General features: G+C 38.3%; 1 pseudogene; it reads right to left on the reverse strand.

Moving 5' to 3' along the window:
* Positions 1–7,693: 7,693 nt before the first annotated feature.
* On the reverse strand, positions 7,694–19,214 carry LOC109549798 (N-acetyl-D-glucosamine kinase pseudogene; annotated as a pseudogene).
* Between the last annotated feature and the right edge of the window lie 3,676 nt (positions 19,215–22,890).

A 22,890-nucleotide genomic window follows, 5' to 3' on the forward strand; every position in this document is an offset into this window, starting at 1 on the left:
TAGCTTAGCATCAGCATCATATCCACAGCTCTGTAATTATATGCTGCACCCTACAGATTCATTTGATAAAATGTTCATTTTTTAAAATATTTATTTATTTGGCTGTGGCACGCTGGATCTTTTAGATGAGCTGCACAGGCTCTTCATTGCGACACATGGACTCTCTAGTTGTGGCACATGGACTCTGGAGTGCACCAGCTTAATGGCTCTGCACAGGCATGTGGGATCTTAGATTCCCCAATCAGGGATCAAACCCACCTCCCCTGCACTGGAAGGCAGATTCTTAACCACTGGACCATCAGGGAAGTCCCAAAATGTTCATTTTTAAACAATTGTCAAATCTGCTGACAATTTGCCAACCTTTTAATACCAAAATATCATCTGTAAAATTAATTTATAATATTTATATTAATTATTCCAAACATGTGCCCACTTGTCCTATAGAAAAATCAACCTATCCTGAAAAAGCAAACAAACAAAGCACCCCTTCCCACCCAAAACTGATCAAATCCATACAGAATCTCTATATATTCACAGATATCTTTGATCTTTATTTGGAATAGTTTTAGAAAAACATTAAATATAAAAATTTAATTTTTTAATTGACTCTCATTTGCCCTCTGTGTCAGTCTCTCTCTTTGTAAAATTAAGATTTATATACTAATTTTTCCAGGGTGAGAAAAGAATCAAGGAAGAAATGTGAAGGTGATAAAAAGTCTGAAAATTTATAATTATTCTGTATCTCTCCTTAAAAAAAACAACAAAATACCCATAATATTTCAAAGATACCTTAACTGCCCCAGGGAATAAATTGAGTAATTATGGCTGGATATTGGAGAGGAGGTTCTGATATTGATGCCAGCCAGTCTGAGTCCTATTCATTCTTGTTAGTGTTCCTGTGTAACAAATTATTAAGAATGGGTTGTTACTAGGCAACAAAACAAATCTCAGTAAATTTGAGAAAATTCAAACCATCCCAAGCACGTTTTCTGACCAAAATGCTATGAGACTAGAAATCAAGTACAAGGAAAAAACTGCAAAAAACACAAACATGTGGAGGGTAAACAATACTAAACAAACATGGATCACCAAAGAAATCAAAGAAGGAATAAAAAAAATACCTGGAGACAAATGAAAACGAAAGCACAATGATCCCAAATCTCTGGGATGCAGAAAAATCAGTTCTAAGAGGGAATTTTTTAGCAATACAAGCTTACCTCAGGGAACAAGAAAAATCTCAAACAACCTACCCTTATACCTAAAGGAGCTAGAGAAAGAAGAACACACAAAACCCAAAATTAGTAGAAGAAAGTAAATCATAAAGATCAGAGCAGAAATAAACAGAGACAAAAGAAAGAAAGAAAGAAAGAAAGAAATGCCCAAAGAAACCAAGAGCTGATTCTTTGAAAAGATAAACAAAATTCATAAACCTTTAGCCAGAGTCATCAAGAAAAAAATAGAGAGCTCAAATCAATAAAGCCAGAAATGAAAAAGGAAATGTTAAAACCAATATCTCAGAAATACAAAGGATCATAAGAGATTACTACCAGCAATTATACCCCAATAAAATGGACAAGCTAGAATAAATGTACAATTTTAAATTCTTATAAATGTATAATCTCCCAAGACTGTACCAGGGAGAAATAGAAAATATGAGTTAAGAAATTTCCAGTAATGAAATTGAATTAGTAATAAAACAACTCTCAACAAACAAAAGTTCAGGGCCAGATAGCTTCACAGGTGAATTCTACCAAACATTTAGAGAGGAGTTAACACCTATCCTTCTCAAACTACTCCAAAAAATGCAGAAGAAGCAATGCTCTTGAATTCTTTCTATGAGGCCAGCATCACCTTGATACCAAAACCAGACAAAGGTATCACAGAAAAAGAATATTACGAGTCAACAACATTGATGAACATAGATGCAAAAATCCTCAACCTATTAGCAAACTGAATTCAACAATACAATAAAAGGATCATACATGATGATCAAGTGGGATTTATCCCCAGCATGCAAAGATGTTCAAAATCTGTAAATCAAACAATATGATACACCACATTAACAAATTGAACAATAAAAATCATATGATTATCTCAATAGATGCAGAAAAAGCTTTTGATAAAATTCAACATCTATTTATGATAAAAACTATCAACAAAGTGGATATAGAGGGAACATACCTCAACATAATAATGGCAATATATGACAAACCTGCAGCTAACATCACACTGAACAGTGAAAAGCTAAAAGAATTTTCTTTAAGATCAGGAAAAAGGCAAGGATGCCCACTCTTGCCACTTTTATTCAACATAGTATTGGATGTCCTAGCCACAGTAGTCAGACAAGAAAAAGAAATAAAAGGACTCCAAACTGGAAAGGAAGAAGTAAAACTGTCACTGTTTGCAGATAACATGATACTGTATGTAAAAATCCTAAAGAAGCCACCAAAAAACTACTAGAACTCATCAATGAATTTAGTAAAGTTGCAGGATACAAAATTTATATATAGAAATGTGTTGCATTTCTATACACTAACAACAAACTATCAGAGAAATTAAGTAAACAATCCTATTTACCATCACATCAAACAGAATAAAACACTTAGGAAAAATCTAACTAAGGAGGTAAAAGACCTTTACATGGAAAATTATAGACACTGATGAAAGAAACTGAAGATGACACAAACAAATAGAAAGATATGTCATGTTCATAGATTGTAAGAAATAATATTGTTAAAATGTCCATACTACCGAAAGCAATCTGAAGATTTAATGCAATCCCTATCAAAATAGCCATGACATTTTCACAGAAATAGAACAAATAACCCTAAAATTTATATGGAATCACAAAAGACCTGTAATTGCTGAAGGAATCTTGAGAAAAAGAACAAAGCTGAAGATATCACATGTGCTGATTTTAGACTATATGACAAAGCTACAATAATCAAAACAGTATGGTACTGGAGCAAAAACAGGCACATAGATCAATGAAACAGAATAGAGAGGTCAGAAATAAACCCACTCACCTATGGCTGATTAATCTATGACAAAGGAGGCAAGAATATACAATGGGGAAAAGATAGTCTCTTCAACAAATGGTGACAGGAAAACTGTACAGCTACATGTAAAAGAACAAAATTAGACCATTTTCTCACACCATATGGAAAAATAAACTCAAAATGGTTTAAAGACCTAAATGTAAGAGCAGAAACCAAAAAACTCCTAGAAGAAAACATTAGCAGAAAACTCTTTGACATAAATGGTAGCAATTTTTTCATGGATTTGTCTCTAAGACAAAGGAAACAAAAGCAAAAATAAACAAATGGGATCTAATTAAACTTAAAAGCTTTTTCACAACAAGGGAAACCATTGACAGGAAATTCCCTGGTTGTCCAATGGTTAGGACTTGGCACTTTCACTGCCATGGCCCTGGGTTCACCAGGTTCATTTCCTGGTCAGGGAACTAAGATCCTGCAAGCTCCACAATGCGGAAAGAAAGAAAGAAAGAAAGAAAGAAAGAAAGAAAGAAAGAAAGAAAGAAAGAAAGAAAGAAAGAAAGAAAGAAAGAAAGAAAGAAAGAAAGAAAGAAAGAAAGAAAGAAAGGAAGGAAGGAAGAGAGAGAGGGAGGGAGGGAGGGAGGGAGGGAGGGAGGGAGGGAGGAAGGAAGGAAGGAAGGAAGGAAGGAAGGAAAGAAAGGAAGAAAGGAAGAAAGAAAGAAAACCATTGACAAAACTAAAAGACAACCTAACAAATGGGAGAAAATATTTGTAAATGATATGACCCATAAGTGGTTAATATTCAAAATATATAAACAGTTCATACAACTGCATATCAAAAAACAAACAAGCTGATTAAGAAATGGGCAGAAGACCTGAATAGACATTTTTTCAAAGAATACATCCAGATGGCCAACAGGCACATAAAAAAATGCTTAACATTGCTAATCATCAGAGAAATGTAAATCAAAACTGCAACGAGTTATCACCTCATACCTGTCAGAATGACTATCATCAAAAATACCACATATAACAAATGTTGGCAAGGATGTGGAGAAAAGGGAACCTTTGTGCACTGTTGGTGGGAATGTAATTTGGTGCAGCCACTATGGAAAATGGTATGGAGGTTCCTCAAAAAAAATTAAAAATAAAACTATCATATGATCCAGGAGTTCCACTCCTGGGTATATATCTGGAATAAATGAAAACACTAATTTGAAAAGATATATGCACCCCTATGTTCATAGCAGTGTTAGCCAACATATATAAGATATATATATTATATACAATACTATTATATACAATATATATAATGAAATATTACTCAGCCATAAAAAAGAACTATATTTTGCCATTTGCAACAACATGCATGGACCCGGAGGGTATTATGCTTAGTGAAATAAGTCAGACAGAGAAAGACATAACATATAGTATGTACTATATGTTGTCACATATGTGGAATCTAAAAGAATGAAATGAATGAATATAACAAAACAGAAACAAAGGTACAGATAGAGAACAAATAGTGATTAGGAGTAGGGAGAGGGAAGTGGGGAGGGGTAATATAGGGGAGGGGGATTATTACCATGTACAAAATAAATAAGCTACAATGATATATTGTACAGCATGAGAAATATAGCCAATATTTTATAATAAATTTAAAATGATTATAATTTGTAAAAATACTGAATCACTATGTTGTACACCTGAAACTAGTATTTAACAAAAAGAATGGGTTGTTACTGGATTGTTGCCATGTAAAAGATATTTTTCTTTAATCATTTAAACTTAGTTAATCCATGGTCATTATTAAAAAAAAATTAAACACAGACAAATAAAAAGAAAAAAACCTTATAAGCCTACCACTCAGACATAATGAGGATTTCCATTTAGCACTTATCTTTTCAGACATTTTCCTACACACATTCATGTATTGTTTCAGTTAGGGTACAGTCAGGGATGCAGAGTCGCCGTGGATTTATAGAAGAAGGGGTTGGTTATAGGAATTAGACCATAACAAGTTATGGGGGGAGCTGGAGAAGTGAGAGTCCAGAAGGGGGAGTTGGAGGATTGAGAAAGAGCCACTAGCTACTCTCCTGAAGCACCAGTGTGGTTGGACAAGCAGAGCTTGCAGGAAATCTGAGAAGCCCTACCACATCCCACTACAAAGCTGAGGCTTGTGGTGAGGTCTCTGGGAAGCTGTTGCCTCTGTGGAGTGAAGGCTGGTATAGGGTACTGCTGTGGCAGCAGCAGAAGATTTGGGTGTGGAATGAGAATTAGGACAAGTTGGAAACCACCAGGCAAGTCTGGGTCTATCTGGCAGTGTAACTAACTGGGAATTCCTTCAGCGTGTGGCTGCCAACTCCAGCTCAGAGCCAGACAGGGAAGAGGAGAGGTTTCTGGGAAACAGAGTTCCCAGGTTAACAAAGTTGACAATAACATGTGTGTGTGTATGTGTGTGTGTGTGTGTGTGTGTGTGTGTGTGTGTATAAGTGCATACATATATGTTTTTGTGTATATATGTTTCTATATGTATATGTACCTATATGTGTGTGTGTGTGTATGTATGAATTCATACTCTACAAGGAGTTCTGTAACCTACTTTTTCTCACTTCAACCATTGTAAACACTATTGTTTATATAGATCTTTACCATAACTTTAATGGCTGCTTAGTCTCCCATCATTTTGAGGATTTATTTGATCCGTTCGTTAATCTTCTCAATTGTTTAACACTGAAAGTTTAGGCTGGGGTGCTTCTGGTGATGGACTGATGCAGTGAGTAGGTCAGGTGAAGGACAGCAGGACATTCCAGAGCAGAGTGGTGGTTGTAAAGTTATAATATTCCATTATTCTAAGACTTTTAGTAATTTCTCATTAACCTTGACTACATTTTCTCTGATATACTGTTATGAAATCAAGAGGGAGGTTCATTCCTCTGAGGAAGGAGTCGTGGCCACATTAACTGGGCTCAGGGGCACGGTGATCCTACATGTGTCATTGTCATCAAACACAGTGGCATGTGAACACGAGGAGGCCAGAGCAGAAGAGACTGAAGACCCTGCTCCTGGGTGCCCATGAGGTGGCCCCCTTTGGGGATTGCTCAGATATAGCTGGAGGACACTTAGGAAGGATTAATCTCCAAACCATAAGGCCAGGTGAGAAAGGGTTGAGAGAAGCTTCCTTAGTAATTCAGGTTATGACTGAGGGTATCACAATGCATTTTATTTAACAGCATTCATTTTTTACTTTGGATTGTGAGCAATCAGAAAGCATCATTCATGTTCAGCCATCTTTGTGTCTCCAGTGTCTAGAGAGTATATATACTGAAGCATGTTCAAACTGGGTAGCTGAGGAGTGGTAAATGAAGTTACAAATGTGTGGTCAAGGTTTAGGGAAAACAACACGGAATGTTGGAATATCCAGGGCTCATAGCGCTGGGGAACTATTATCACTTCTAAGCCCAAAGGGGCAGAGCAGGGAGGCAGAGGTTGCCAGAACCCAAAGAGCATCTCCCACTGGGCAAATCCAGCTAAAGACCAGAGAGCACAGAGCCCACTGATAGAGTCCTTAAAGACAGACCCCCAGAGATCAAACCGGGGCGAGGAAGGTGGTGGAGGCTGAACTGGAGGGACAAGTGGGATATACCCAGCACAAGGCATCATTAGACACAGGTGTTTTTGAGAAGATGAGCCCTGAGCTAACCATTATGTATGTTTATATCTGTTATGAATTTTAGGTAAGTTTTCATTTTGATATATTTCGAACTAGAAAAGTTACAAGAATAGCACGAGGAACTCCTGTATACCCTTAATTCTTTTCCATTTTGCCTCATTTGCCTTATCATTTCCCCCCACCCCACCCCTCTCTCCTGTGGTTCTGAGGTTTCCCTCAACCATTTGAGAGTAAGTTGGATACATTATGTCTCCTTTACCCTCAATACTTCAGTGTGTGTTACCTAGACATAAGGACATTCTCTTACATAACCATCGTACAGTAATTTAAATCAAGAAATGTAACAATGATACAATTCTATTCTATTGTTTTAAATACAGCCCATATTCAAATTTTATCAATCACCCCAATAATGTCCTTTATAGCTTTTTTTTTCCTGCTTCAAGCTCTAATCCACGCTCATACATTGTGTTAAATTGTCTTGTTTCTTTAGTCTCTTTGAATCTGGAATATTTCGTCAGGTTCTTGTAGTTCTTTTTGATCTTGACTTATTTTTTTTTTGCTATTACTGTTACATTTAGGTTAAATCTATACTTTTGAATCCATGTCATCATAGAGTTGAGTTTATAGGATGCCCCTCCCTCCTTTCCTTCCTTCCTTCTTTCCTTGAAAAGCTGGATGTTATTTAACCTATTGCACTGATGTGAAAACCAAGGCCCAGAGAGGGCAAGTAACTTGGTGTAGTTTGTAAGTGTAAAGTTGGTCCTGGAATCTAGAGCTTCATGAATCCACAAACCTGTGTTCTTAACCATCATGTTATAAGGTACATAGTCAAGTAATTTGGAAAGGGCTATTTTAGACAAAGTTATAAAATTACATTGATTTCTTCACTGTAAGACTTGTTGGAGATTTTATTATGCAAATGAACATTGGGAATTTCCAAGAGGGGAAGAGTATGCAGCATTTCTTAAATTTGTACTCACAGAAGCCGTTCCCCCACCTCCTAACCCTCGGAATACTTCTCCTATGCAGTGCTGTTTATAAACATTGGGCTGGAAGGTGGAGCATCTGTGGCTTGAAGAGGGTGGAAGTACAGAGCTGTGGTTGAAAAAGGAAGGTTGAAGACTGTTAACGGGAGGATGGCCGAGGAAGTTGGAGTTTCCATGCATGAAGTCTGGCCTGGGTGCTCTAAGCCACCATCTTCGGGTTGTCCCCTCAGCCTCTTTTTCGCTTTGCTACAGCTGCCTACACCCCTGCTACCCCTGCTACTGCAGCTAACACAGCCTTCAGGAAAGTTTTAAACTTGTGTTTAGAATGCTGACTCACAGTCAATCTAAAAGAATAGATTCAAATCTTTCAGATTTGAAAGATGAGAAGAGTTCTGGTGATGGGTTGCACAGCAATGTGAATGTACCTGGCGCTACTAAACTGTTCACTTAAACATGGTTAAGATGTTAAATTGTATGGCATATGTATTATACCACACACACCATAAAGGCTGTAGTGATTGACATACTTCTCATCCCAGAATCCAGTTTGGGCAGACGGTCCCTCCTACCTCAGGGTTACCACCCTATTTATTGACAACACAATGCTTCTCAATAAAATGCCATAAAACCAGCAGAGGGGAAAACTGCCACCAGTGGAGAAAAGACAAAAATTCCAAGGACAAGCTTTGCTCTCAAAAATTACTTTTAAAGGGGAAGTTCTATTTGTATTTTAATTTACATTGTATTAATGTACAATTTAATTTGTTTTAATGAATTTCTTAAGATGTCAGTTGATGAGCAAAACATCTTTGAAGTATTCTCAATCCTGTTCAGATATTACTTGTGATGTAACCATGTTTATCATAATTTCAAAGAACAGTAAAAACATTTTATATAAGGAAAAATATCAACAAAGATGTAATTTTATTCAGAGCATTTTGAGAGTCTCTTTTTACTCCCAAGTCTAAAACATCTATAATTTATCCTTCTTTCTTCCCCTCCTACCCCCATCACCAACTCCCACTGCCCTAATGCAGTTTTATAAATGTGCTCATAGACACAGTTGTAGTCTCAAAGGAGTGGAGCTGTTCATCTATTTTGGCACTTGGTCCTCCTGTGTATGTCAGATCAGTACAAAGAGTGACTAAATTAACAGCAATATTAGGATAACAGAAAAATCCAAGTCGACATTCTGTTAAAAAAAATCATTGTGTGACACAAATGAAGACATGGGAAGGTCTGAATTTGCATCTTTGAATGACATGTATGGTAAAAATTCTCTGCTTTATAAAACATATTATAGAGAAGTATCGTATTTTTTATACTTAATAATTCTTGAACAGCAGAAAGTCCATTGTGTAGCAAAGACCAAACCAATACAGTCAAGACTTTAGAAAGAACTTCCTTCCATCAACACAGAAGCAGATGGAGCCAGGTAGCGGAAATAATGGGAATCTCTTAGTGTCTGAATCGGTGTGACAACACCGAGGCATATTTATAACCTCACGTTGCTCCTTCTGTGGCCGGATGAAAATGTAATAACAGGACACCAACTGCACATTCCAGGTTCAAGGGGGAAAACCCCACAATATAATAAAATAAGAAGTAAATCATATGTTTTGGAACTAGCCATAAAGGAGGCAGGTGCTCTGACAATAATGCTGATATATCCAGGGAGGCATCAGGGATCTTGTAGGCTGGTTCTTCCTCAGATTAGCACTGCCTAATTAAGAATAACTGAATTATGGGCACTGCTGGTGAGGCTTGTATCATTTGTCTTGTTGATAGCAACTCCAAAACACCCACACTTGAATTAATTTGCTGGTAGTTATCATTGAAAGAGAAGTAAAATGGTTCAGCAGGCTAATCAGAAGGGCTGGAGAAGTGGAACGGAAAGCCATGCTGTCAGTTGCATACCGCAGCCCAGCTACGTCATGGAATATGTCATTGAGCCGTCAGTTGACACCTCTGCCTCAATTTCTTCGTGATGAAGCTGGAAAACACAGTGGCTCAGACCTACAGAGACTTCTGCTCATCTCAACACCACCACTGAACACCAGTGTCAATTTTATTGGCTTCAAATTCCACTTTGATCCTGTAGAAGCAAAAAGTGACATTTTACCCTGCTTCCAACATGATTAGGCACCTCATATATGACAGTCAGAGAAAACATGTAATGCTCTGACATAAACCAAAAATAATGAGGTCACCTTGACTGGGTTTGGCCCCTGCATAGCAAAACCTTGAATATTTCCTGTAAACCATTTTATACTTGATATTTGCCATGTTGGTGTCTGAAGATACGTCGTGAGTTTTTGAATATGATAATCATGTGAGAAAGCTACTGTTTTTCCTTCATGGACAGACTAATGTAAACTCGGTAACCTGGGCAATTTTGCAGCTTTTAAATTTAAATACTTTGGCCAGCCAATTCTTCTGAAGTCTGACTCTCTTGCCCTCTTAGAAAATAAATGTTTGCTTTCCTTTTCTAAATGCTTCTTTCTCTGTCTTCCTTTGACAATCATCTCAAAAGCCTTTGTGCAAAACTAATGGTTTCTTATTATTTATCCAACCAGATGCAAATTCCTTTGGCTGAGATGTCCTGGCTATTGAAATCTGACCTTGAACTCTTTCTGTAAATTTCTGTCCCATTGTTCCCTCACACAAATCCCATTGCAGCCAGGAGGAGCATGATGCCTGGATTGCCACCTCTGCACCTTGGCCCATGCTACCTCTTCCTCTTGCAAAATCCTCCCAACATCGCTTTATCAATGCAAATTATATCCATCTCGTGGGGCACAGCTTAGGTCCTATATTGTCCGTGAAACTGACTGGATGGCTCACAGTATTGTCCTCTCAAATCATAGTCTGTGCTACGCACTCAGCATTTAACCCTTTGTCCCTATGTGAAGTGTTTTGCATTAACGTTTAAGTCTGAGAACCGCATCCCTCTAGATAGACTGTAAACTTCAATCCACAAGAAAATGCAGGTCTACTATTTAACAGAGGGATTGGAAACTGAGTACCGTATCGTTCTCTGCTTTTTACACAATTATAACTACAATACATGGGAAACATTGGAGTACAAGCCGCCTTTAATAATTCTATGCCAAATACTACTTTCCAACCTCCTAACAACACCTTGGACAAATCCTATACCTTTCTGGTCAGTTTCTGTTATTAAAATAATCTAGTCCAGTTAAAAACTTCAATTTCATATCTGATCCAAAACTCTCCCCCAGTGCTGTTCAGACTTGTTACTCTTCCTCTGTCTTCTTTCTAGAGCTTGGGGAAGGGATGGCAGGGAAGGAAAGCACCCCTTGTCTTCTTTGGGTGATTACAATCTGCTCCTTGTTGCTTTTCTGGTAATGCTGATGGCAGATAACTCCTTGCAGAGTGCAGGTGCCGGCTTTCTGACGGGGTCCCCACTGCAAAGTCCCCTCTTATGGGATCTTTGGGTCCAGATCAGCCTCTTCCCTTGACCTCCTTTTACTGCCACACCACTTTCCTGGCAAATGGCTCCCTTGGGTGTTGTTCTGGTTGGATAATTCCAGCCCAAGCACTTTCACACAGCCACACAGAAAAGTCATGTTATTCATATGATGTAGCCCAAGTGCTGACTCCACTCGTGCTTTCTGTGTCCTGCTTCTTCCCTGTTCCCCTTCTTCTGCTCATGCCAGCCTGGGCGCAGATATGCAAGACTACTTTCTCAGCAGATACAAAGTGGGGAAAAACGACAGTGTCCTGACTTGTACACACCCACATTTTTTACATCTGTTCTTTCGCACACTCCTGATCAACCCTGGGCTTACATAACAAGATACCAATTTTGTGAAGCTCCTTTTCTAATAGCAGTTCTTGGTCAAAATTATCCTTGATCAAAATTGTAAAATGAATAGCTGTTTCATTTCTAAATGAGGTAGTTCTAATGAAAGCCTAAGATGTCCTCAGGCATCCTATTATATTACATTATATTATATTCACAGGGGTCTTTGTTTCACTGAAAAAGAGACTATTTCAACAGGTTATTTTTCAGTCCTGAAAATTTAAAAAATTTGTGATATATGAATTTTATTTTATTAGAGACAGTTTGGGACTCTGCCTAAATTTCAGACACGCTCCAGACAATACCATTATATTTTATAGTCACCCATTCTCCCTATAATTTTTCAGCTTAATTTGCATTTCTAATTAAGTTTTTGTGTGTATTCTACCCCATCATCAGTGTAATCTTTTCCAGATTTTTACTTTGGGGTCACTATATGCTTCTTTTGTGCATTCTAATTTTATATTCTCTATCTGGTATTTCCAATAGCTGAAGTTCTTGAGGGCCTAATCTCTTATCTCAGCTAATTTTTCCTCATGGCTGGTGTGTTTTGTAATTTTGGATTGTGAGTATCATGTTTGCCTGAACTTTATATGTTAATTTACTGTTTTGGGGTTTCCCAAACCAATTAGAGGCTGAATTTTAATCCCAAATGCAGATTCATAACCTGTAGTTATGAATCTCAGAGGTTATTATTATTATTTTTTTTTTGCGGTATGCGGGCCTCTCACTGTTGTGGCCTCTCCCGTTGCAGAGCACAGGTTCTGGACGTGCAGGCTCAGCGGCCATGGCTCACGGGCCTAGCCTATCAGCGGTATGTGGGATCTTCCCGGACCGGGGGGTGAACCCGTGTCCCCTGCATCGGCAGGCAGACTCTCAACCACTGTGCCACCAGGGAAGCCCCTCAGAGGTTATTTTTATTTTTGAACACCCTAAGTCTGTGCCAAGACAGACAAATCTCTTTGTGTTTCCTCTTTGCTGATAGGCAGACAGCATTTTTCTAGCCTTCTTTTTCAGTGTGTGTGAGCACTGGGACTTCAACTCCAAATCCCTATCTTTTGCAAGTTCAAGGTCTTGTTTTCTGTCTCGAGGTTGCCCTTAAAACCCAAGCATTTAGAAAATGGGAAGTGTCAACTGCTTTAAAGCCAACTGCACTTTCAGTGTCAGCCTACAACTATGGTTACAACTTGCTTTTTAGACTTGGCCCTTGGGAATTTTCCATACTTTTTTTTTTTTTTTTTAATGAATTCAGCTATGCGTTGGAAAGAATGGCTATTATATTTGATCCAGTTTTTCTAAGTATCTTATAGAAAAGAATTTGAAAATATCTAGCCTGCTCTTCCTTTAAATTTTCAATCCTACCTACTTGCATTTCAGAATTTTTTCCATATCTTGTTCTGAAGCAATGTAATAATATTTATTGAATGCCTTTTATATGCCAAGTGTTTTATATTTGTGATCCCATTTTCTTGTCATCTTTACTGTAATTCTGATCATATCGTATAAATAAGACCCTATCTGTTACTTTCTGTGTCCACCCCTTGTGTATATCCTGCATAGTGCTATGATATTGACTTGTAATAAGAAATACATATTTGGTCTTCACCCAGTTGAGATCCTAAAACTCTTGGAATTTCCTAAGTGATGAGAGCTATTACGGTGTTTCTTGTTATGTTAATTAGGTGACTTTTGGACCCCACCTAATTGGGGGCGCTGGTTGCCAGGAGAATAAGCCAGGTGATTAGAGGGTCGGAACTTACAGTCCTACAATCTGACCTCCTGGGACGGTAGAGAGTCTGGAGGTTGAATTCATCACCAATGGCCAATGATTTCGTCAAGCATTCCTATGTAATGCGCCTCCATAAAAACCCAAAAGGACAGGTTGGTGAACTCGTGGAGATTCAGAAAGAGTGGCGTGCCTAGAAAGGGCGTGGAAGCTCTGGGCCCTTTCCCCATACTTTGCCCTATGCATCTCCTATTTGGCTTTTCCTGAGTTATACCTTTTTATAATAAGCTGTTAATATAGCGAGTAAAATGTTTCTCTGAGTTCTGTGAGCCACTCTAGCAAATTAATCAAACCCAATTTGATTCACTGGAACCTCCAATCCATAGCCAGTGACAGCAATGGTGATAGACACATAGGTAATATGTACCTATTTTCAGATAAGGACCTGAGACCAGGGAAGTGAAGTGACTTGTCCAAGTTTATAGAGGTAGTCAGGGATTGAGTTGTAATAAAAGATCAGATGCCCAAATCCATCCCCACTGCCACTGGGACGCTATTTATTTCATCAGTTTCTGGGAAGCCAAGGTGACTAGCTAAATTATGAAAGTGGTTTGATTAAATGATAACTGAAATAAATTTTCACATCATTAATTTCAAATTACATTTAATTTTAATGCTGTTAGATGATTTATATTGTACAGAATTAAAGAAATTTCACAGAATCAGCACAACAGAGTAAAACTTCCAGGCCCTATTGATTATACATTGTGCCAATTTTTGTACCATCTCTGAAAAGTAGGTAACATTTATTTTGGAAGGTATTTTGAGTTCTTACCTCATGCAAGAGAAATATTAAAAACCATTGTGCTTTATTTCTTCCCTCCCCTACTTTTCTTAGTCCCTGATATAAAGGAGAAGATTGGCAAACTATTGTTTTTACTGAGTCCATTATAAAAATCAGTTTATTATTATTTCTAAAAAACCCATGAAAATTAGCAAGTTGAAAATGTCTTATTCTTAAAATTCTCTAAAATAGATAAAAGTGCCTTGCTTTGACTAATCTATTACAGTTTTCTGTGATAGATTTAAGACGAGGTATTTAAACTGGAGAACATTTTCTGCAGTAGAGGCTAAACTATCAAATTGGTGATCAAAGTCAAGTGAATATCACAAAGAATATCCATACCTGGAGAAAGTATGCAGCAAAGATTAGATTCTCAGAATAGATGAGTAGATACTGTATGCTGAGTAGAAAGGCTATTTTGGGTCTTTTTAGGCTAAATCAGTCTGTAGCAAATTGTAGGTCACCACTGCTGCGGTTCATTCTCAGATGGAATTTGAAATAAATGAATACATGTGCTCTCTGAGTATAAAGTTTCTGACTTATAGTGCCTTTTTCAGTTCTGTGCTATGAAAAAAGTGATTCCCATTGTCTGAAAGAGTAGTTTTCTGTAGGGTCTGGAAAACGTTCTTATACTTTTAATGGCAAATTTAAAAATGTTGTCTACAGGGTTCTATATTGTACAGCTGGAGTCCATTTTACAGGAAGCGTGGAGTCTTGATTATTGGATGGGTTTTCATGGTGGCATGCACAGAGAACAGCTTTTCAGTCTTTAGAGTCAGAGTGTGTTTGCTTATGTTAGGTCATAAATCAATGCTATTTTAATTGCAAAAAAATGAAATACCAAATATTTTGGCAATATAATTAAAAAAAAATACACAAGGAGTTGTAAAAGCTAACATTTAGGGGAAAGAATCTTTCCAAAATAGGACAGTTTTGAGTGACAGTATGATTTTAACATGCCTTACTAATTACCATGCAACTCTTTAGGTCAAGCACGATATTAGATTGAAGGCAGGGACATCTCTTCTTCATTTTTTATCATCTCCGCTCCTTCTACACCTGGTCAGTCGTGGGTGAAGGTCTTTGGAGACATCCACCTAAATGATCACGGATGAGCCTCCGCTCGAACATTTGTCAACACAATTACCCCCACCACACCAGTCAGCCCATTCTGGTTTTGACGGCTTAGGCGGAAACTTTTTCTTCTCTTGAGTGAACATGTGCTCTCCTCTAACTGGAACTGAGCAGAACCCTGCAGTGCCCCTTACCCCAAGAACAAAGACCCCTCTATGTCCCCTGCCTCTCATTTGTAGAAAAGCTGAAGTCTCCCAGGCCTCCCAGAATCACAAGAGAGCAGGCTCAAGCAGTTAATGGTTAGGACAATGGAGTCACAGACTCAGTGTCTGATGCAAGAATGGGATTAACACTATTGCTCATAATAATCTATATCTCTGTTGGTGTAAGAATAATTGTAGTTTGCTCTGCCCATGTATATAAGCAGGCAACTAAAACTGTCAGCAAAGAGATGCTACAGACCCATGTCGACATTTTTCACTCTAAGAATTTGATGCTCTCTCTCAGCAGGGAGCAGTTACAGCAGATGGGCCTTTGCCCCTAGTCTCATAGAAATGGAACGATGTCTGACAGTGGGGATTTGTAAGTGGCTTTTTTGCCCCTTTTCTGTTTGTTCGTCTCTGTTTTCCTCAGACCTTAATCATAAAAATGAGATCACTAGGTAACATTTAACCTAACTCCCGCCTTGCCTAACCTGTTGACTCCTTTCCTGGATTAAAAGGAGTAGGAATGAAGAATTAAGTAGTTAAAGAATGACTGACTCTCTACCCCCAGTATAGCAAATTTGCAGGCAGACCACAGGGGCCAGAGGACAGCCAGTTGCAGGTGGACCAGGTGGGCAAGACAGCATCCAAAGGAATCAGGAAAAGTCAGTGGGTCTGCACGCAACGGAAAAATGACAATCTAATCTCTTACCTTAATGATTAACTGAGATTGTTTCCGCCTTTTCCTTTAAAATATCGCCATGGCTGAGCAGAATCTTTGGAGCTGGTCTTTGGCCAAGAGTCCACCTCCTCCTCAGATTGCTGGCTTTTATGAATAAAGCAACTTTCCTTTCTACCGACACTTGCCCCTCAATTGTCTGCTTTTGAGTGGTGAGCAGCCGAACCTGAGTTCAGTAACATAACTTCCTCATGCCGTGTCTGTCCTCTGAGGCCTCAGAGAACAAGTCTGACCCTTCTTCCATGTCAAAATCCCTTTAGACATTTGAAGGCAAATACAATGACACAAAATTTGAATTATGGTGAGGCAAGTATCACACCATAAATTCAGATTCTGACTTCTTCCTTTCAGGATTTTGAAGAGGTTTCTTCTATGGGTTACCTTCTCACTCATTTAAACCATATTAACCTTGTAGTCACCTAAAATCCCTGTGCCTTTCTCTCATGCTCTTAAACATTTCCACCCATCCTTGAGTAGTTAGACTTTGAAACTTGCATTTATCCCTCTTAAATTTCTTGTTGTATTTAGCTTATCATTTTGGCTTACCAGAATCTTCATGGATTCTTCTTATATTATCTAATGATCCCCTAACACTCTTTTAGTCTCATCTCTCAACACCCCCACCATCATATACCCTGCTCCATACATACAATCAGAAATATAATTCTTGGAACAGGTCATGCTTTATCTCAATTTGAGTGAATTGAGACATTCTGTTGCACACACTGTTTTGTGATACTTTGCACATACTTTTGCACACACTGTTTTGTGATTGCACGTACTGTTTTGTTGCACATACTGTTTTGTGATACTTCTCCTTTTCTCCTCTGCTAACTTTTATTCTTCAAGGCTTGACTGAGACATCACTTTTTTTAGGACTTTGTTTATTACTGGGTGACGTGGCCCACTTCTGAGCTCCTATAGTACTCTGTATTTATGTTAATCCTAGCACTTATCAAACTACATTATAATGGTCATACCCTTGACTTCTTTTCCTCACTAACCTGTAAGATCCTGAATGCAGGAATATATATTTTTTCACCATTGTATATTCAGTGCCTAGTACAATGCATGACATATAGTAGGCTTTTAGTATGTATTTCTTGATTCAACTAGCCTCACCAAAGTAATAAGAAGCATATGTATACAACCAAGGAAGTTGCCTATGATGTGCCTCATTAAACCTTGCTCCCTCAATCCATAATCTGTGTTTTAGACTCTGGTCATTCAACCAGTTATGAATCCACCACACAGAGTCACTTCCAGCACAGGTCTTATCCCATGTCTAACAAGGTCATCACCAAATATACTGAAACTCTATCAAATGCCATTCTGAAATTCAGTGATATTATGCAAATGGACTTCACCTGACCTATCAGTCCTAGAAATGAAACATTTGTGTCGATCTTGAACTATAATGGTATTTAATTCTTATGCTCAGTTTTTTGTTGATCTTTCCCTGTATTGTTTATAGAATACTTTAATCTCATCTCAGTTTTCTGTAGATTTTATTTGTATTTTCAAAACATCTTTAATAAATTTAGAATACCTGATTTTTTTAACAAATATTAAGTATGTTTATGTTATCACTGATCTTTGTTTTTTAACTCTACCTTACAACCCCCTTTCTTAAAATGAAACTTAAGTTTTATTTATAGTTTAAAGGAGTCTAGAGAAAGGGAATTAACCTTGATGAAGTACATGTATGCCAGATACTTCCCCCTTGAATTATTGCTTATTCCTCAGAAAATACTGCAAAGTAGATTTTATTAAACCTGTTTTATATAAGAGGGAAGTAGGACATGAAGCAAGGAAGGGACAGAGTTGACACTGGAATTCAGTTAGGTTTGATTCTAAAACAGAGAACCTCTGTGAGACTCTGATGAAAGCCATAGCCCGCTTCCCAGTAAATGTACGTAAGTCACATATCTGTTGGTGTTCTCTGTTATAAGCTACAGAAATGAATCCGATTTTGAAATAGAAAGGAGACTTTATGTTTTTAAGACATTGGTAGCTCACAGAACCTCTGGGAGAGCTGTAGAATCGGGAATGAGACTAGGCAACCAGGAAGAAATGTCCAAACCCACCCTTACAGAAGTGTCTGGTGAGGGATCCGTTGCTATACTTCTGTGAAGCACTAGAAGATGCAGTTTGCACTGCTATTTCTGGAATTTAGTGTTGTTGAAGCCACTGCTGCCACCCCATTTTTTTTTTTGGAAGTGGGTAAAATGTGTATATTTTCTTCTATTTGTGTGTATGTATGTGTTTAAGGAAAAGGAGAAAAAACCTCCTCCCTTCCAGGACCCAGTGTCTACTGGGCTTGGAGGCGGGTGGAGCCAGGGCCAAGCACCCCTATTAGAAGTTGTAGAGTAGAAGGTGATGGTGTTAACTCTGTAGTCCATGAGAAGGGGGTGCTGCATGTGTCTGAACCCTAGGCTTCCCTGCCCAGTGAAGAGAAGTGCCACAGCTTCATCAGGGTGAAGGTAGAGAAGCAGTTCTGAGCCAGGATCTCTGCCTTGGGTCAGTGCCAAAAGGAAGTCTTCCTTCAGAAGCTCCCAGCTCTTCCATAAGGAGCCCACACATAGGATGAGAAGGCCAGTCTCCTGTTGGAACAAGACCTGGTCAATCCCAGGTAATATTGCCATGGTATGTCTTCCCAGCATCCACGCGGCCTTCCTGAAGGTATAACAAGAAAGGAGAGGGACTTCCCTGGTGGCGCAGTGGATAGGACCCCGTGCTCCCAATGCAGGGAGTCCAGGTTCGATCCCTGATCAGGGAACTACATCCCACATGCATGCTGCAACTAAGAGTTCGCATGCCACAACTAAGGAGCCCGCCTGCTGCAACTAAGGGGTCCACGTGCTGCAACTAAGGAGCCGGAGAGCCACACCTAAGGAGACTGTGAGCCTCAACTTAGGAGCCCACCTGCTGCAACTAAGACCCGGTGCAACGAAATAAATTAAAAAATGACAACAACAGCAAAAAAACACTAATGTGTCTTAAAAAAAAAAAAAAACAAGAAAGGGGAGCTACCTGCTGAGCACCTCCTGCAATTTTAACAGCAAAATCCAGTAAACCTGCATTTATCAAATATAGGTGAGTGAGGATTCCTAGCTGATCTGACACCTGGATATAGTTGAACATGGCGGGCAGTGTCATGAGGAGCTAGGCTGTGCATCGTCAGACACAAACACCCCACTAACTTGGTCCTGCAGCAACAAGCATCAGTACTTGTTGACATTACAAACGTGGACGCATAGCAACCATCATCTGCACCTTGTTGACACTGCTAATAGGGCCTGCCTCCTGGGTCTGCAAGCTGAGCAGTTGCACAGGGTGCCATGTTCAGAAGGGCTCACACTTGGTTTAATGCTCTATTATCGCCACCTTGGATTGCTGAATCATTTTTGCACACTGGTCTCCACATTTTCACTTTGCACTAGGCCCTGTGAATTACGTAGCTGGTCCTGACTGCCCACATGGTCCTGTAGCAACCACCACCAGCCCTGCATGGACACCGTGAACATGGACCTCGAACTACCCCCACTGCCATTACACTACCACTGCAAACATGTTCCGCTGCCACTGGGATCACCAACATGCCAACACCACAGATACAGTCCTGCAACAACCCCACTCTTACACCGAGAGAGAGAAAAACCCATGAAACACAACTTTTGTGTGAATATTTTAAGGTTCTTGGATTTCTAAAACCGCCTTTGTGGTCCCAGCTTAAGACTCTAGCTCTAAAGCCCATTTCCAGGACTAGAGCAAGAGATTTTTTTTCCAGTTTTATTGAGATATAATTGACTTACAGCACTATATAAGTTTAAGGTGTACAGCATAAAGATCTGACTTACATCATGAAATAATTACCACAATAAGTCTAGTGAACATCCATCATCTCATATAGATACAATATTAAAGAAATAGCAAAAAAATATACTTTTTCCTTGTGATGAGAACTCTTCAGATTTACTCTCGACAACTTTCATTATAATATTGTGAGTGTTAATTGTCTTTATTATGTTGTACATTACATCCTTACTACTCATTTATCTTATAACTGGAAGTTTGTACCTTTTGACTACCTTCATCTAATTCCCCCTCGTATGGTAGTTCTAATTTTAATTTTTTGAGGAAACTCTATACTGTTTTCCATAGCAACTGTACCAATTTACATTCTCACTAACAGTGCATGAGGGCTCCCTTTTCTCCACATCCTTGCAAACACTTGCTATTTGTTGTCTTTTTGATAATAGCCATCTGACAGGGGTGAGGTGATACCTCATTGTGGTTTTGATTTGCATTTTCCTGATAATGAGTGATGGTGAGAATATTTTCATGTGTTTGCTGGCCAGCTGTACCTCTTCTCTGGAAAAATGTCTATTCAGGTCCTCTGATCATTTTTTAATTGAGTTGTTTGCTTTTTTGATGTTGTATATTTTGGATAGTAATCCCTTGTCAGATATATCATTTGCAAATGTCTTCTCCCATTCAGTAGGCAGTTTTTTGGTTTTGTTGATTATTTCCTTCTCTGTGCAATAGCTTTTTAGTGTGATGTAGTTCCACTTGTTTATTTTTGCTTTTGTTTCCCTTGCCTTAGGAGAGATCCAAAAAAAAAAATATTGCTAAGACTGACATCAAAGAGTATGTTGCCTAGAAGAGCATACTCTTCTAGGATTTTTATGGTTTCAATCTTACATGTAAGTCTTTAATCCACTTTGAGTTTATTTTTGTATATGCTGTGAGAAAGTGGTCCAGTTAGATTCTTTTGAATGTAGTTGTCCAGTTTCCCAATACTGTTTATTGAAGAGGCTATCTTTTCTTCAGTGTATATTCTTGCTCCTTTGTCATAGATTAATTGCTCGTATAAATGTGGGTTTGCTTCTTGGTTCAATTGATCGATGTGTCTGTTTTTGTGCCAGTAGCATACTATTTTGATTACTGTAGCTTTGTAGTATAGTTTGAAATCAGGGAGTGTAATACCTTCTGTTCCATACTGCTTTTTTAAGATTGTTTTGGCTATTCGAAGTCTTTTGTGTTTCCATACAAATTTAAGAATTATTTGTTCTAGACCTGTGAAAAATGCCATTGGTATTTTGATAGGGATTGCACTGAATCTGTGGATTGCCTTGGGTAGAATGGGCACTTTAACAATGTTAATTCTTCCAATCCATGTGCACAGTATGTCTTTCCATTTGTTTGTGTCACCTTCAATTTCTTTCATCAGCGTCTATAGTTTTCCATACAAAGGTCTTTTACCTCCTTAGATTTATTCCCAGATATTTTATTGTTTTTGATGTGATTGTGAATTGGATTGTTAATTTCTCTTTCAGGTAGTTGGTTGTTAGTGTATAGGAATGCAACAGATTTCTGCATGTTAATTTTGTGTTCTGCAACTTTACCAAATTCATTGATGAGTTCTAGTAATTTTTTGGTGGCATCTTTAGGATTTTCTTTGCATAGTATCATGCCATCTGCAAACAGTGACAGTTTTACTTCTTCCTTTCCAATTTGGATTCCTTTTATTTCTTTTTGTTGTCTGATTGTTGTGGCCAGGACTTCCAATACTATGTTGAATAAAAGTGATGAGAGTGGGCATCCTTGTCTTGTTCCTGATCTTAGAGAAAATGCTTTCAGCTTTTCACCATTGATTATGATGTCAGCTGTGGGCTTGTCATATGTGGCTTTTATTATGTTGAGGTATGTTCCTTCTATACCCATTTTGTTGAGGTTTTTATTGTAAATAGATGTTGAATTTTGTCAAGAGCTTTTTCTGTATTGATGGAGATGATCTTATGATTTTTATTCTTTAATTTGTTAATGTGGTGCATCACATTGATTGATTTGTGGATATTGAACCATCCTTGGATCCCTGGGAAAAGTCCCACTTGATCATGATGTATGATCCTTTTAACGTATTGTTGAATTTGGTTTGCTAATATTTTGTTGAGAATTTTTGTATCTATTTTCATCAGTGTTATTGGCATGTGATATTTTTGGTTATGACATCTTTGTCTAATTTGTTATCAGGGTGATGCTGGCCTTGTAAAATGAGTTTGGAAGCATTCTTTCCTCTGCAGTTGTTCAGAATCATTTAAGAAGGACAGGTGTTAACTCTTCCCTAAATGTTTGGTAGAATTCACCTGTTTGACCATCTTGGTTCCAGACTTTTGTTTTTTAGGAGTTTTTTTTTTTAATTACTGATTCAATTTTATTACTGGTAATTGGTCTTTTTTTTATTATTGGTAATTGGTATATTTTCTGTTTTTTCCTTGTTCAGTCTTGGGAGATTGTACATTTCTAGGAATTTGTCCATTTTTTTCTAGGTTGTCCATTTTATTGGTATATAATTCTTCATAGTAATCTCTCTCTCTCTCTTTTTTTTTTTTTGCGGTACGTGGGCCTCTCACTGTTGTGGTCTCTCCCGTTGCAGAGTACAGGCTCCGGACACGCAGGCTCAGCGGCCATGGCTCACGGGCCCAGCCGCTCCATGGCATGTGGGATCTTCCCAGACTGGGGCATGAACCCGTGTCCCCTGCATCGGCAGGCGGACTCTCAACCACTGCGCCACCAGGAAAGCCCCATAATAATCTCTTAATGATCCTCAGTATTTCTGAGGTGTCAGATGTAACTTTTTTTAATTTCAGATTTTATTTATTTGAGCTCCCTCTCTTTTTTTTCTTGATGAGTTTGGCTAAAGGTTTACCAATTTTGTTTATCTTTTTGAAGAACCAGCTCTAAGTTTCATTGATCTTTTCTTTTGTTGTTGTTGTTGTTTTTAGTCTCTATTTTATTTATTTCTTCTCTGATCTTT

Source organism: Tursiops truncatus, chromosome 11 (genome assembly GCF_011762595.2).
Source record: "Tursiops truncatus isolate mTurTru1 chromosome 11, mTurTru1.mat.Y, whole genome shotgun sequence".
Classification (NCBI taxonomy): Eukaryota; Metazoa; Chordata; class Mammalia; order Artiodactyla; family Delphinidae; genus Tursiops; species Tursiops truncatus.